Raw genomic sequence first — 10,793 nt, forward strand, 5'->3', positions numbered from 1 at the left:
TGCCCCACGGGCTGAGAAAAATCCCAGGTTCCTGAACCTCTGGAAAACTTCCACTCCTATCCTTCTGTGTAATCCAAAGCTTAGATGAGCTTTCAGCTCCAGCAGCATCACTGAAAAGACTTTTTCCTTCCTTTTAATTAGCCAGGACACTAGACAAGCTGAGTTTCATGCACCATCTTGAGCCAAACCTCCAGCTCTCCAGTCGTACAAACTGAAGGCTGACTACGTGGCTGAAACACACAGTTATCTGCTGAAAAACACCAGTGATCTGCTCTAGAGGGGACAGCAGAGCTCCTTACAGTGTAAGACAAAACACAAAATATCCACAGCCTCAGTAAGGCACCGGTGAGTTGGTCATTCGTTAACAGATGGAAAATATCTCACCTGGAGTTCGATGCTGCATCTTCCCTGCCTCAGGTCTGTCTCTCCTAGGATTAGTTCTCCTTCCCCTTCTGCCCCTTAACCTTTCCCAACCCTCCGCATTCTCTTCCACTGCTTCTGCTCCAGCCCAGCATTAAGCAATAAGCTTATGCTTGAAGACAGTTTTTGTCATACAGAGGGTTAAGTCTTGCCGCCCGATGGCACACACACCAACAGGCGTCCTGCTCACTCCTCTCCATGCCACAGCATCTGTATTTCTCAAGACAGAGCACACGATTTTGAAACAGACCCCGCCATCGCGCCTTCTGCCCTGCCGAGGTACGTGAGTGATCTATACAATTTCCCTATTCCCAACGCCATCAACGGGTTAGAGCCACGTTAACTCCTTGACAGCTTCAGCAGCAAACACCATGCTGCTGCAAACCCCTAAATCTGGCATGTCTGCCTAACGCAGTTGTATAACTCCAGCTTCCACTCAAAAGCAATGAATACGGTATTAGAAAATAAGAATATAATACAAATCTGTTCAACGGTTATCAGTTAGAAATATTTATCATCTACTACAGAGGCATGCAATCTGTATCAGTATCATACTTAAACAACCAAGAGAGACATTATGATTCTTCAGCAGAATCTACCTTTACATCCTCACACTTTCAAGTATTTAAGCCACTGCAAAATGAAAACACTTAGTTTAGAGATGCACGATGGGCTGGATTTCTCAGGTTTCCCCACACACAGTTGGTTTTCATTTTAAGGAAGCACCCACGTTTTTACTAGAATAGCATAAAATAACCGTATCAGCTGGAAGCTTGTTGCAAACAACTCCTCCCTCCAAGTGCCACAGAAGAACTGGCTTTCCAGGGAGCGCTGCTGGGGGTCTGTCCAGCCCAAATCCAAAGCCTAACAGAATACACTTCAAAGGTTTCAAATATCAAGAAATGTAATTTCTCAACAGAAGATCAGGTCTGTGTGCAGCCTCCCCCCATTTTGATTCTATTTTTTCTCACAGGACAGTCAGGATACAGTATGACTGTGAAAAAACTCCCGGCAAAGCTGGTTAATGCTCAAACGAAGCCCCGCGGCTCAGAAAAATTTCTATCAAACATCTCACTGTAGGTAGTGCCTTTAGTCCAGAGGCTCACAGACCTGGCATTTTTGGATGTGTGCCCTGAGTCCTTTGTTTCTCTCTCCACAAGATGCACAGAAAAGCTGGGAACGCTTGCTATAACTGGAAAAGAGCTGCTAAATCCAAACGTTGTGGTTATTGCACCTGGGGATCTTTTTTGAAAAAGCCAAATTAGCTCTCTGTGGTTGTTTTCTCATATGGGAAATACTGAAAGATGCTTTAGCTGAAGAACCAGCCAGAAAGACTACAATGCACAATAATTATCAATATCAGTGAGTCTGTCCTCTAGTAAAACTGAAATGAGAAAGGTTTCACTACAGCGTCAGGGGAACAAACACAAGCGTGTGTCTGGAAGCCGAGGGGCTATGAAGAGACAAAGCCCATAAAGCTGCGATTCGCAGGCAGATTTCAGAACCCTGCGAGGTGAGTGACGGAAAAGCTGCTTCCCATTCACCAAAGAACTGTGAGGGGATCAGACACCCTGAGTTTCCTGAGACATTCTAAAAGTAGATGAAATTTAGGGAACCACAGAAATCAAACCGAGGGCATAAGTTAAGAAGCTTTTCTCTGACTATTTTAAAGAGTTACCAAGCAATTCAAACAAAAGCTTGGGTTCAAAGAAACGTCAACGCGTCCTTGCTGACATCTTACAAAGATGTCAGCGCCCGCATGAGGTCAGGGCTGAGAAACTAGAACGAGAAACAACGTCCCAAGTGAGAGAAGCTCCCGGGCTGACAGCACCCGGGTGCCCGGACCCGCTCCCCGGGGGCCGAGCGACCACCTGCCCCGCGGGAGGCTCGGCCGGGGCCGGGGGCTGGTTTCGGGGTTCCGATCTGAGCTGCGGGAGAAATGGGGCGGTGCAGCTGCCACCCCGGCAGAGCAGCTCCGGCCCGGCGGGACGGGCTGCAGGCCGCGGCGAGCGGGCTCTGCCGTTGCCGGGAGCCCAGGCCGTGGCCCCGCAGCCCGCTGACAGGCTCCCGCCCCGGAGCCCCGCGGGATTCGGCATCGCCCGGCACCCCCAGCCCGGACACCCCGGCCCGGCCCCGCGGGGCTCTCGCTAGCGGCGGCCCGGGCCCAGGCACCGCTTCGCGCCCCGCCAGGCCCCGCTGCCCCTTCCCGCCGCGCCGCCCGCGCCCCCGGCCTGCTCCCGGCCCTGACACCGCCGCGCCCGCGCTTCCGCCCCGCCGCCTCTGTCACGCCCGCCGCCCGGTCCCCGCGGAGAGGCCCCGCCGGGCCCGCCCCGCCCTCACCTGCCGCCGCCGCCGCCGCCGCCGCCGCGCCCGCGCCGCGAGCGCGCGCAGGAGGGCGGGTCCAGCTCGGCGGGCCGGGGCGCGCGCGGGGCCGGGGCGCGGGGCGCGGGTCGCGCGCGGCGCGGGGACGCCCGGGACGGCAGCGCAGGCCGCGCGCTCCGCCTCCCGCCGCGCCACGTGACCGCCCGCCCCGCGCGCGCCTGCGTCCGAGCGGGGGGAGCGGCGTCCCCGCGCGTGCGGCTGGGCGGGGGGCGGAGCGCGAGCGGACCCGGGCAGAGCCCGCAGCCGGGGGCCGGGACCGGGACCGGGACCCTGCCCCGCCACGGAGGGGCCGTCCCGCCTCCTCCGGGCAACCCGCGGGAGGGACCGGCGGGTCCGGGGGCTCCCGGCAGGCCGGGGTCGGGCAGGGGGAGCCCGGGCAGGGGGAGCCCGGGCAGGGGGAGCCCGGGCACGGCCTGCGCGGAGCTGCGGGGCCGCACCCGCTGCCGACACCGAGTGAAAAGTATTTCCTGAGTGGAGTGTAAGAAAAAAACACAACTAAGGCCTTTGTAGAAGAAAAGCGGGAAACAAGGTTTCTGGTTCGAAGGAGTTTAAATTTACAGGAACTTCTTGTCTGAAGCTTTCGGACTTTATAAATACCGATGAGTTACACTTTCCTTAGTGTGACCGCTGGGGAGGCGGGAAGGGAGCCGGAGGGTGAGCCGGTGCGCTCCCAGCAAGGCCGCGGTGCTGGGCTGTCATTAACAGTCCGTTTATCTGGTTCCTGACCAGGCCTGCAGCCCCCGGGCGATGCTGCCCCCAGAAAACCACCGCAGCACACGGGGTTCCGGCGGGGACGGTCCCACGGAGCAGCCCGCGGGACACACAGCCGCCCGCGGGACACACAGCCGCCCGTGGGACACACAGCCGCCCGCGGGACACACAGCCGCCCGTGGGACACACAGCAGCCCGCGGGACACACAGCAGCCCGCGGGACACACAGCAGCCCGCGGGACACACAGCCGCCCGCGGGACACACAGCAGCCCGCGGGACACACAGCAGCCTGCGGGACACACAGCTGCCAGCAGGACACACAGCCGCCCGCGGGACACACAGCCGCCCGCGGGACACACAGCCGCCTGCGGGACACACAGCCGCCCGCGGGACACACAGCCGCCAGCGGGACACACAGCCGCCTGTGGGACACACAGCCGCCCGCGGGACACACAGCCGCCCGCGGGACACACAGCCGCCTGTGGGACACACAGCCGCCCGCGGGACACACAGCCGCCCGCGGGACACACAGCCGTCCGCCTCTGCCGACAAACCTTCAGTACCATGAGAAATGCTAAATTAATTAAAAAACAGTGAGCTGCAAAAATGTCCGATATTCTTCCTGCCAGTCATTGCTTTAAGCAGGAAGCTGTTATCTGGCAGTGGTAAAGAAACAAAATGTGACAATTACTATTTCAGGCTAGAAAAAAATAAAAAGTATGGGAAAAATCACAGAATCATTTCAGTTGGAAGAGATTCAGGATCATCGAGTCCAACCACAACTCACCTCTAGCACTAAACCACGTCCCTAAGAACACCATCCAAATGCCTTTTAAACCCCTCCAGGGCTGGTGACTCCAGCACTGCCCTGGGCAGCCTGTTCCAATGCCCCACAGCCCTTTGGGGAAGAAATTGTTCCCAGATCCAACCTCAACCTCCCCTGGCGCAACTTGAGGCCGTTTCCTCTGCTCCTGGCGCTTGTTCCTGGGGAGCAGAGCCCGACCCCCCTGGCTCCAAGCTCCTTTCAGGCAGTTCAGAGATCAGAAGGTCTCCCCTCAGCTCCTGTTCTCCAGCTGAACCCCCAGGTCCCTCAGCCGCTCTCATCACACTTGTGCTCCAGCCCCTCACCAGCTCCGTTCCCTTCTCTCCACTCGCTCCAGCACCTCAATGTTCTTCTTACGGTGAAGGGCCCAAAACTGTCCCCAGGATTCAAGGTTTGGCCTCTGCAGTGCCCAGCACAGTGGCACAATCACTTCTCTGGACCTGCTGGCCACACTATTCCTGATACAAGCCAGGATGCTGGTGGCCGTTTTGGCCACCTGGGCACACGCTGGCTCATGTTCAGCCGCTGTCACCAACACCCCCAGGTCCTTTTCCAGCCGCTCCTCCCCAGCCTGCAGCGTTCATGGGGTTGTTGTGACCCCAGTGCAGGACCCAGCCCTTGGCCTTGTTGAACCTCAGACAATTGGCCTCAGTCCATCGATCCAGCTGGTTCAGGTCCCTCTGCAGAGCCTTCCCACCCTCCAGCACATCAACACTGCGCCCAACTGGGTGTCATCTGCAAACTTACTGAGGGTGCACTCGATCCCCTCCTCCAGATCATTGATAAAGAGATTAAACAGAACTGGCCCCAATAGTGAGCCCTGGGGACACCACTCGTGACCGGCCACCAACTGGATTTGGCTCCGTTCACCACAACTCCTTGGTTTACCCTCCAGCCAGTTTATCCATCGCAGATACACCATCCAGACCACGAGCTGCAGCTTCTCCAGGAGATGCTGTGGGATATGGTGTCAAAGGCTTTACTGAAGTCTAAGTACACAACACCCACAGGCTTTCCCACATCTACTGGGTGAAAGACTTTGGTCCTGCAGAAATACGTGTGGTTAACGTTACTAACGTTACTAACTTGAGCAGGTTCTGCTGGCTGCAGGAGAGTACAGCGGGCCCGGGGTGCTGCACAGCCTGACATCGCCTTCATGCACATCACTGCAGGATAAATGCCATGAAAAGAGGAAAATGTTTTGGTTTGCTTTTTTTATTTTGCAAAACCCTTTAAATACAATAACCTCACATCTCATTTGTTACTACACCTCAGAACACAGAAAAATAAAATTAAATTGACATAAATCCATCAAAAACAAACAAAAAACAACAACAAAAATACAAACCCAACCCAAGCGAACATCATGGTCTATTTTAGGAGACACTTCTTAACACGGCTGCATTTAACTTCTTCCTCCTCCAGGCCGATCTTCCCCAAAAGGCTCATGCCCGTCCCACTGCGGTGCAGTCAGATCAGTGCTGCTTCCAGAAAATCCCCTTGGTGCTGCTGTCCTTGTCTTCTGCCCTTCAGGTTTTTTTGTGTGCTTGTTTTTGTGTGTATGATCTACATTAAAACTGGGCACATCTCATATACCATAGCAAAACAGAACGAGCAGAACACTATTTTTCAATACATGAGTTTTCTGGAAGTGCAGTATCGAGGTGTCTCACTAAGATCTGCTCGGACCATCCAAATGCTGCGACTTTCTGATCTAGTCTTGAGAGGTACCACAGGGATAACCTTCCTGTGTCTAATCACACCTGGAGTTTGCAAACTTCCTTCATCAGCAGCTCGGTGCCTCGTACGTGCGCTCAGCACCTGTAACACGCTGCTTCCCGCGCTCTTCCGCAGGCTTCTGCTCGCCGGGGGGAAAGACCAGAGCTGGCACAAATGCCACTTGATTAAAATTAATCCTCATTCTCTCAAAATAGCTTTGCCACCAGCGTAAGGATGTGAAGGGAATGTGGAGCTGAAGGGACACCAGGGTGGCAGGACCGGCAGCTGGAGGAACCCGACGGGGGTTTGCCATCCTCCATATTGCAGCTGGTGGAAGGCAGGCGGCTCGCTGGCCACCGCGCGTGGCAGGAGACCGACCGGCGGCTGGCGGCGCTGAGACGGGAATAACGAGACGTGGGGAAGCAGGGGACAGCCCAGTGCTCCCGCTGTTGCGCGTACCGGTGGGGACGGTGCTCCAGGGTGAGGGTGTTGCACAGCCTGGAGCCGCGCTGTGTAACTGAAGCATTTCCAGACCTCCCTGGCCTCTGTACACCATAACCAAGACACCAGATTGTTTTGAGCTAGATCTGGCCCATCATTCTGTGTTTGTGGAGCCCCTCCATGAGCAGATCCTCATTTTAGTTTGTATTCCAAAGCTTTGCTGCAAAATAAGACACAAACTAGTACAATATCACCTGCAGAGCAGACACCACCGTGAGGAAGGAGAGCTACATACAGCACAGAGACGGCTTCAATGATTGAGCTGCTTCAGTGTCCACAAATAGATCGGGGAAATGTGTTTGAGATCATGACAATCAAGATTGTGGTTATATTTACACACATTTTCATACAACAGTATTTTCAAAGGAAATATCTGATACAGAAAAAGTAAGTGAACTCATGAGCAGCTTCACATTTTCCAAACTTAGATACTATACAATGACCAGAACAAAGTAGTTTCTCCTCTAATAACTGGTACGATGCTCACTTAGAGAGAACAAAGCATTGCAGTCACAACCAGTTTTTGATCTGGGAGTGTGGTGGAACGGGTGGGCAATTGGCTCCAGACGTGATAGATGGGGCGGCAGCACACAGGAGTCATCCTCCTGTTCTGGGCTCCGAGCAGGCGCGGAGGCGAGAGCCGCCGGGTGGGCAGCCCGGCCATGCTGGGGACGGTGCTGGTGGCTGAAGGTCCCAGCTGCCAAGGGGCTGTTGGCAAACAGGATTTTCCCCCAGGCAGCAGCGTCAGCTCTGCCAGGACAATCTGCAGCTGAAAGTGCTGTGGTCACTGGAGGGCCTGTCCTGGGCAGCGTGTTTCGCTGCTCCAGTGCTCCTGCTCCATCTGCTCCTGCTCCATCTGCTCCTGCTCCATCATCTGCTCCTCCTCCACCCGTCCCCCTGCCCTCCACACAGTGTTTCAGGTGCTGCTCCAAAAACCAGCTCTGCTCTCGGAGCGCTCCTCGCCCTGCCCAGCATGCAGATACCCACCACCGAAGTGCAGCAGATCTTTCCTAACCCACTGTGGTGGAGGCACCTGGGTGCTACAGGAGCAATTCCCATGCCATGCGATTCTTTGCGAAACCTTATAAAATATTCAGTGGTTTTGGTGTGTTCATGACAGAGATGCAGGTTCCAGCTCACGGTGTTTACCAAGGCCTGACTCCCCTTTCTCTCCAACAAATCAGTGTCCCGATCAGGCTGTGGAAGCCAGCTGAGTGTGTGAGCGGGTGGAAGGAGGCTCTGAGATGGTCCAGCCAGACACCTGGAGGGTCCAGCTCCCCCACAGTAGCCACCAACCACCCGATGCTGAACAGGCCCTTTGGGATTTGCCGCACCAGCCGAGGGACCCCTTGGACTGACCCTGGCAGAGCTGCAGCAGAGCTGTAGGACACGGGTCACCATCCTGGGAGAGCGGGGCTGACCCTGCAGCCCCGGCGCTGGCGGCAGCGGCTGCTCTGCCCTTGGCGGCCCCGCAGCCCCAGGCACAGAACGGGGCTGGTGCTGGAGCTGCAGGAGCTGCTCACCGGAGCGCAGGGACACCCGGTGCCCAGGGCCACTCCCGGGCTGCTCTCACGTGTGGCGACGGGGAGTGATTCATACAGACACAGACAGAGACGCACAGAGTTCTCATCAGCAGCGAGAGCAGGACCAGGCAGAGCTGAGCTGACTTTTATTAACACTTCTCAATTTATAGGTTTACAGATACGGGGCTGGACCAAGAGGTTAGACAGGATGTTTTTTCAAAAATGTTATTCCAAACACACCACTCTTGTGTTGTGTCTGTTTTCAGTCACGTTCCCGTGCATATCTTGTGGGTGGTGTTCTGACCCACTCATTCCCACAACCGGGCCCAACATTCACACATCATACATACGGGGGTGGTTTTCTGACCTGAGATACCATTCTCGCTGGCCTGGGCTACCACTCCTTACACTCATAAAAAACGTACTTGTGTATGATCTGTCCAAGGCCCTTTAGGTGGAACCACATGTCCTGCGGTTCCTGCACTCACACTTGTGCCAGGGGCAGCGGGGATCCCGGCGCTTCCCGTGTCCGTGTCGGGTGCTGTGCCCCACACCGCACACCCCACGCCTGCAGTGGGACCACAACTCCGGCAGCAGCTGCCCCGGACACAGCAGCGGGAGCAGCGCCGGCTCCAGCCCCTCTCGCTGTCCAGGCACTGATCAGGACTGCGATGGAGCGTCCTCGTCCCCCGGCTGTGGGGCAGCGGCGCTCAGTTCTGCCTCATCTCTCCTGCAGGGTTTGACACACCCGCTCGGTGCTCGGTGCACACAGCGGTATCTACAGCTGGTGAGCACGGCTTGTTAAATGCGCTCATGAACGGCAACAGCCTTTGTGAGAGACGGCGATCAATTGAGCTAACACTGAGCGGCAGAGCCCGTCTCCAGCTTATCCACACGCAAAACCCAGTGGGCAAACATGGGCAGAGACACGCTGATCACATTCTAGATCATAAGTCACATTTGACAAAGGCATCACTTATTTATTTATTTATTTATGTTTGCGTTTGTGCCTTTAAAATTTCCTTATTGTTTTATCAGTCACTTTATATTTTGTACTCCGTGTTCTGAGCTCCTCACAGATATTGTCATGTGCAAGTTTCAGGACAAATTCACTTCAGAGCTGTTAGATGTCTGCAATAGCCAGGTTGGAATCAATGCAGTTACTCTGCACACACATGTCTCCAGAATACGGCCCTTTATTTCACAATGTCCATCTCACCTGCACGGAAGGAAACATCGGGTATTTCCTGGTATTGCACATTAAATTAACCAGATCTCATCACAACAGATGGACTCAAAGTATTGGAGACACTGGGCCAATTGGCAGATGAACGGTTTCCATATTGAATACATCTGTGCTGTACTTGATGCCGTTTTTAAACAGAAAAAAAGGGAAATAATTCAAGTTGTTTTTACTTCTCTCAGCCGTGACCTTAGGGGCCTCAGTCACATCTTCCATTTTATTTTATTTTATTTTATTTTATTTTATTTTATTTTATTTTATTTTTGGTGACGCGGGCCGTTTTCCAGCAGAGCCGTCAGGAACACGCTTTATCTTAAGATTCTGAATAACTGCTGTGAAATTGCACCTTCAGGCGTGCAAGTGCCCTTATGAATCAGGACCAGAGTCCTGAATTCCCAAATGAATACACAGTTCCCAGCATCAGAAGTAAGTTGGCAAACTCATTTAATAAGGAGGAATTTTACCTTTCAAAGTGTTCTGTGACATTCCATGCAGAGTACTGAAGGAACAACGACTTGACCTCTTATTTTGCAGCTGTGCTCAGTAAACCCCCGTGCCCGAGGGACGGATCCCTGCTGAACTGCCCCCGAAAACCCCAAGTTTCCAGCGGTGAGACTGAACACACAGAACCGCAGCCTCCCCTCCCTGTGAAACCTGGGGCTCTGCTCCAAGACACGACAAGATTTAGGAACGCAGTGACTAACTAGTGCTGATGACAGGAAAGTAAATCATTTGATGTTCCTAGGGTGAATAAAGTCTCTTCTTGCCCTGCAGGCAGCATGGTGGCACAGAAGACAACGTCCCAAAGACAACGTCGTACTTCCCCCCACTCTCAGCTGAGGCCACTGACACATGGCAACAGAAATACCGTGCACGCTCCCGTCTGCCGGGCTCTGCTCACGGGCGCTGCGCTTCAGCAGGAAAGCATCTCTGTCCTTCCTGGGCACAACCTGCAAGGCCTCGCAATAGGTGCTTTGAGATCCTCAGCCGGCAGGAGAGATCAGCCCGATGATCTGCCGTAGTGCCCCGGCTGCCGCAAAATGTCCCGCGCGCTCCCCGTGTCAAACGGCAACGAGCGCTCGAAGGCACCGTACAAACCGGTGCGTGTCAGCGGGTCCCTCAGGAGGAAGGTTGGGGTGACAGGTGTAATCATCAGATGAAAGACCAAGACAACCATCAGCAGACATACATACATGATATGTACAGTGGCCATAGATGCATTTGCTCTATGAAGGAAATAATAACAGTTTAAGCTGCAGAAAATGATCGGATTCCAGAGTTTTTTAGTGCCAGGTGTCTGTAAAATTTGCCAGTAAAAGGAGAAGGAAATGTTCAAATGTGGGCTGAGTGAAGTGATGCAGCTGTCAGATGTGGTATTATTTCTTCACTGTTTCAGACAAGAAATGCAGAAATATGCTTATATTTTGCACTATGTGCTCTGGACAGAAAATTATCGCAGTAGTGTTCGGT

Source organism: Nesoenas mayeri (assembly GCF_963082525.1).
Source record: "Nesoenas mayeri genome assembly, chromosome: 16".
Lineage (NCBI taxonomy): Eukaryota > Metazoa > Chordata > Aves > Columbiformes > Columbidae > Nesoenas > Nesoenas mayeri.